This window comes from Hydra vulgaris, chromosome 05, assembly GCF_038396675.1.
Source record: "Hydra vulgaris chromosome 05, alternate assembly HydraT2T_AEP".
Taxonomy (NCBI): domain Eukaryota; kingdom Metazoa; phylum Cnidaria; class Hydrozoa; order Anthoathecata; family Hydridae; genus Hydra; species Hydra vulgaris.
Window position 1 is genome coordinate 18,448,981 of NC_088924.1, and position 7,025 is coordinate 18,456,005.

A 7,025-nucleotide genomic window follows, 5' to 3' on the forward strand; every position below is an offset into this window, starting at 1 on the left:
AAAATTTTAAAATTTAAAAAAAAAATAAAATTATTTGTAAATATATTACATATTAAATATATTGATTTTGTAATATACAATACAATTGATTATTATATATATATATATATATATATATATATATATATATATATATATATATATATATATATATATATATATATATATATAACCCCTATAATAGGGTTTACTTAATAAAGACTTAAGTAAAATATTATTAACATTGTTAAATAGATAATTTTTAACGTTATACTATAACATAAACAAATGCTTATAAATAATAGTTATATTTACAATAATTTGTATTGTGACAAACAGTGGATATGCTTAGATGCATAATCACTTTTTCTCGTGATAAACATGATGTTCACTTTCTAATAAGAAAGTGGACACGTGTCCATACCTAAGTGTTCATTAAAGGCATGGACCATGCCTTTAATGAACACTTAGGTACATGGTGTACACCATGGCATGGTGTACACCATGCCTTTAAACATGGCTAAATTTGAGCATTATTAAAAAATATATCCACTTTTTCTCATGATAAAACTTTTCCTAATTCTTCTATAATCACTTATTCACGTATTATAATCTTTATATCCCATGTGCTGCTAACCTTACCACTTCTTCACATACATTAACTGAGCAACAGCTAATTACAAATCAATTGTTATACAAATTTATCGAAACGATGATTTTATTATGTATTAGGTAATCATTAGTAAATATTTGTTCATTCATATAAAAAATATATCCTATTTTTTGGCATGCCTTCATAATTATTTTTTTATCACATTCTTTCCTATTAAAACTTCCTTAAGGATTTTATCTTATTCTGCGCAATGCACCTCTCATTCAACAGGACAGCTGATTCGATTGTTTTTGTTTGACGTCAGAGCGACTCATATTTTTGTCTGTTTCAATTCCTAATAGTCAATAAAATTTATAATATAGACTTACATTAGTCAATATCTAAACGTTAAATCGCCGTTAAATAAACGGTTTAAATAAAAGGTTTAAAGGAAACACTTCAAACCTATATAGGTTTGAAGTGTATCATTTAGACATTTTAGTATATACGTTTATTGAACGTCGATCCAACGTTTAGATAATGACCAATGTAAGTCGAAATTCTAAACGTTTGATCGACGTTTAATTAACGTATATATCAAGAAGTTTGAAATGTAGATCAAAAACCAAGCGTCTAATTTAGGTCAATAATTGGTCGCTAAACGTTTTGTCAATTTATCTACCAATTTTGACTATATATTGACCAATTCTAAACCAGTCTGAGTTTACTGGGTAAATATATATATATATATACTTATATACAAACATATATATATATATATATATATATATATATATATATATATATATATATATATATATATATATATATATATATATATATATATATATATATATATAATACAATAAATAGACTTTTGTTTTCTAAATAGATATGTGGTGTGATTTAGCCCACTTTAAACGATTTGATTTTATTGCTGGAGCAAATTTAGGTGTCTCTGTGAGTCAATAGCATTTGAACTCCCAGTTCTGCTATACGATGTCTTGTAGTTCTGTTAGAAATCATTGCACCTGCTTTTTGTATGATTTTAGTAAGTGTTTCCGAACCTTTTTTTCAGTTTTCAACACAAATTTTACGAATTTTCCGTTTGATTTAAGGTGAGGATCCACTCATCCGTTTTTCTACGGGAACGGGAAGGGAAAAGGAAAAACAATCAAGAGAGAACGCGTAGTTTTACTTCGGACAAACTAAAACTTATAATACGTATGCCTATATGATTATTTTTCCCTTCCCTTTCCCGCTCCAGTGAAAAATCGGATGGGTGGAAACTCATCTTTACGGAGTTCTGACGTGTTTTTCCCACTTTTTCCATCTCAGGCACTCTGCGTGGCAATTTTCTTATCAATTTTAGGTTTAATTCTGTTTACTGTTATCACAGAAACGTTAACTAATTTTACAACCTTTCTTTGGGATTGATTCAGTGAGAATGATTCAAATAATTTAATAAAACAGATAATTCTGAGTTGTTTTTTAATTTAAATATATAATAACAAATATATATAATAATAAAATAATAAATAAACCAAGTCAGAATCACAAAAACATAAAACATAAAATTATTGCTTTTTGCGTGTATAACAATTTTGTATAGAAGATGCCAAAATACGCTTATTGCGAGTTTTTTCTTATTTATGCTTATAATACTAAAATTAATGCCACAATTCTTTTTAAATGTTGCAACTTTAAAAGCAGTTTTGTAAACTACTGTAGATACTTTAGGAATTATATATATTATATATACTTTAGGAATTATATATTGTAGATCTTTACGAATGTATTGTTAGCAATACATGTATTCATTTACAATCTATGCCTCATTGAAGAATCAAATCATATTATTGAATTTGAATATTATTTTTAGGCTTTCCAAAAAATATGTCATATTTTTCTCATTAAAACAAAAAATCACACTCTCGTTTATAAGAACTATTAAACACCTCGTGTTTCATTCTAAAGTTTCATTCTTATACAAGTTTCTTAAACGAACCTGAAAAAGCAACACAACAAAATTTTAGCACACGATTTAATAGAATTACACACACTTTAATTTGTGTAAATTAGTTTAATACCTCAAAACGTGAAATTTTTTCATCAGTGAAAAAGCTTGCAAAATAATACTAAGGTTTATAAAGTAAAGTTGAATATAAATATTAAAATCATCTACAGATACGTTCTTAACCAATATTTATTATGTCTTCTAAAAAATTTATATTACTTTAAATTTTTTTTAAGTTATTTTTAAGAACTTAAAAATTCAAACAAATAAGAAAATGTCACCTGTCTGAGACAAACTTTCCTGTATCAAAAAACTAATTATTATTTTGTATGCATATACATTTTGTAGTAAATGCAAAATGTTATTAAAAATGGTTTCCTAGCAACTAACCTCACGTTTGATGAATAAGTCGCGTTTTTGCTAGAGTATCCGAATATAATAATTATTTTAAATTTATTTTGTTTGCTAAAATGTTGATGAAACGTTAATTTATTTGTATTATTTTTATAATTAAAAATGATGGTTAAAATAATTATGAATTATATAAAAGTTGAAACAATTATATATATTAAATTTATATATATATATATATATATATATATATATATATATATATATATATATATATATATATATATATATATATATATATATATATATATATATATATATATATATACACATATGTATATATAAATATGTATTTATATATATATATATATATATATATATATATATATATATATATACACATATGTATATATAAATATGTATTTATATATATATATATATATATATATATATGTATATATATATATATATATATATATATATATATATATATATATATATATATATATATATATATATATATATATATATATATATATATATATATATATATACAAATGCACATGCATGTTTGTATATATATTTATATATATACAAACTTATATATATTTACACGCCAGTTAAAAATATATATATGTATGTATGTTTAAAGTATACATATATCCATAAATACACCCACAGATATAAAATAAAAGCTTACCTGGGCATACCACTACTGCTAAAGCAATCAATTTATGATTAAACAAGCTATGCTTGTTTATGATGAATTAATAGTTATGACCAAATAAGCTGTGTTTGTCCATAAAGAAATCAGCTTATTAAGTTTTGTTATGAAATTATTTTGTCTAAAAGATTAACATTGAGTGAGTTCAAGCGGTTCTAACTTTTTAGTTCTAGTTCTAACTTTCAAAATCTGTTCAAAATCTCATTAAAACCTAGATGTGCCTTCTAACCGGGTCTTGGAAATAGTCCAAGAGGCACCGATGTCGAACATTTATTTCCACCCCTGATATATATATATATATATATATATATATATATATATATATATATATATATATATCAAGGGTGGAATTAAGTGTTCGATATATATATATATATATATATATATATATATATATATATATATATATATATATATATATATATATATATATATATATATATATACATATATTAAACATCAGGTCAGATTATCCTGCTATTATCTAACTTCAGGTCACTATATCATGCTACTGGAATATGTAACCCAGTACAACCTGCTTCGTGTCCTGCTACTTTGTAAGATATGCTTTTTTAGGCAAAGGCTAGGAGAAGCTAACTCCAACTTAAAACAGTTTTATGGTTCTGAGGCGGGCTGGTAGTCAGGTTTCCCAAACAGTGTGATAGCTCTCAGAGAGGGTGATTCTATCAACAGCTGCAAAATATCAGAGTATTAACAGTGCCATGTTGCACATGGATAGTGTCCCTGTTTGTACTTTTGGTGCCACATTTGGAACCCTTTGTTATGGCTTAGGGTTTGGAACCATTTGGAACCCTTTGTTATGGCTTAGGGTTTATCAATAGTAATGATGCAATTGATTGGGCTATTAAATAGTGTACTGAGTACTATCTATGCTTTGAGTCAAGCTTTAACAAATTCAAAAATGACTAAAGTACTTAAAACTTTAAAACACAAAAAACCATTGTCATCAACAAGTTCTCTAAATCTGTCATTCACTAATATTCGTGGTCTACCAAGTAACTTTTTTTCTGTTGAGTCTTATCTTTTGCGAAGTTCACCAGACCTACTTGCTCTTTGTGAGACTAATTTGAGTTCAGCTATCTCATCTTGTGATCTTAGTGTTGATAGTTATCTTCCTTTGATTTGTAAAGACTGCAATAGTCACATGCTTGACCTGGGCATTTATATTCGTAAGAATTCACCGATTTGTTGGGAAACTAAGTTTGAATCCACCGACTATTCTTTTATGTGCTTTTGTTTAGTACCCTTTCACTCTATTGCCTTTCTCTTTGTTCTATATCTCTCTCCTTCATCTCAAGATTGCACTCTTTTCGATGTTGTTTCTGATCAAATTGATTGAGCCCTCTCTCTTTATCCATCAGCCAATATCGTTGTTGTTGGTGACTTTAATGCTTATCACACTGAATGGCTTGACTTAAAAAAGTTGTGGGCCTTAATGCCAGCAGAGTCAGTGACTCTGCAGGCATTAAGGCCCACAACTTTTACCTTTCTCAATCTCTAACTCAAATAGTCAACTTTCCAATTCGTTTTCCAGACAACTCAAATCATTTACTTTCTCTACTCGACTTATGTCCTGTTTCTGATCCTAGTCAGTGCTCAGTTTCTCCACATTTACCCTTAGGTGTTTCTGATCACGGTTTGATCTCTCCAAAACTATTATCTCATTCTTTTTCATCATCAGAATCCCCATATTATTGTACCTCTTACAACTGATTTTCTTCATGATGGCCCTTGGGTAGAAATCTTTTGTTTTCCCGCTGATAAATGTGCTTCTCACATAACTTCTTGGATTTAGGCTGGCATGGAATCTTTTATTCCCTCTTGACGATTTCAAGTCAAACCTCACTCTTCTCTTTGGTTTACCTCACATTGTGCTGCTGTAATTTCCAATCAAACCCATTCCTTCTATATCTATCAGCAAAACAATTCTCCAGAAAACAGATGTCTGTTTACTATTGCTAGAAACCATTGTAAAAAGGTTTTGTTTAACGCCAAAGCCTGTTATTCTTAGGTCATGAAATCTCGTATTTCATCCAAAAAATTAGGCTTTGTGACTTCTGGAAAATCTTTAACAGTATCAATAATAAGGGCAAATCTGTTATTCCACCTCTCTTGTACAGTTCAGATTTTGTCACCTCAACTAAAGAAAAAGCTGAGTTGTTTGCTAAGAACTTTTTATCAATATCGTCTCTTGATTCCACTCGTTGTGGTCTACCTGATATTGCTAACAAACAGGTTGATTCATTGCTTGACATTCATATCACTCCAGCTTCTGTATCTAAAGTGGTTTCCTACTTAAACTCTTCTACAGCTTGTAGTCCAACATTAACATTACTGTTTTAGTCTTATAGAAGTGTTCTCCAGAATTGTTGTCTATACTTTCAAAACTGTTTAACAAGTAGTTACCAAAGTCTTGTTTTCCAGCTTGCTGGAAAGTAGCATCTGTTATCCCTATTTTCATAAATTCTGGAGAGCGATCTGATTCGTCTAACTACCGTCCCATTGTTCTTCTTCCTATCATAAGCAAGGTTTTTGAATCTTTAATTAATACTTAATCTCTCATTTTGAATCTAATAACTTACTTTCTGATCATCAATGTGGATTTCGATCTTCTCGCTCTACAGTCGATTTGCTAACAGTAATAACCGATAGGTTTTATTTTACATTAGATAGAGGTGGAGAGGTTAAGGCTATCGCTCTTGACATTTCTAAAGCATTAGATGAAGTTTGGCATGCTGGTCTTCTCCATAAGCTTTCTTCTTATGGCGTATCAGGTAACATCTTTAAGATCATTGAATCCTTTTCTTTCAATCGTAGTATAAAAGTTGTCCTCAATGGACAGCACTCTTCTTTCATATCCTATAACCTCAGAGGTTCCTCAAGGTTTAATCCTTGGCCCTATACTCTTTTTAATTTACATTTATGATCTTCCAGATATTCTCACATCTATGGTGGCATTGTTCGCTGATGGTACTACCATTTATTCTTGTCATGATAAGAAGCCAAAACCCTCTGATTGCTTGGAGGGGGCATTTGGGCTTGAAAAGAATTTCACTTCTGCTACAGCATGTGGCTCACACTGGCTGGTGAACTTAAATTCAGATAAAACCCAATTTTTTCAGTCAATCCATTGCAAAATTGCTAATTTTGCAAGGGATTTTATCAAATCTATTGCAAAATTAGCATCTGGTAAGGTTGCATCTCTTTATTGTGCTCAACACTTTCTTACTCCGGATTCTATTCTTTATCTCTTTAAATCTCAAATTCGTCCTTGTATGGAATACTGTTGCCATATCTGGGGTGGATCTTCGAATGATGTCCTTTCTCTGTTATCTTGCACT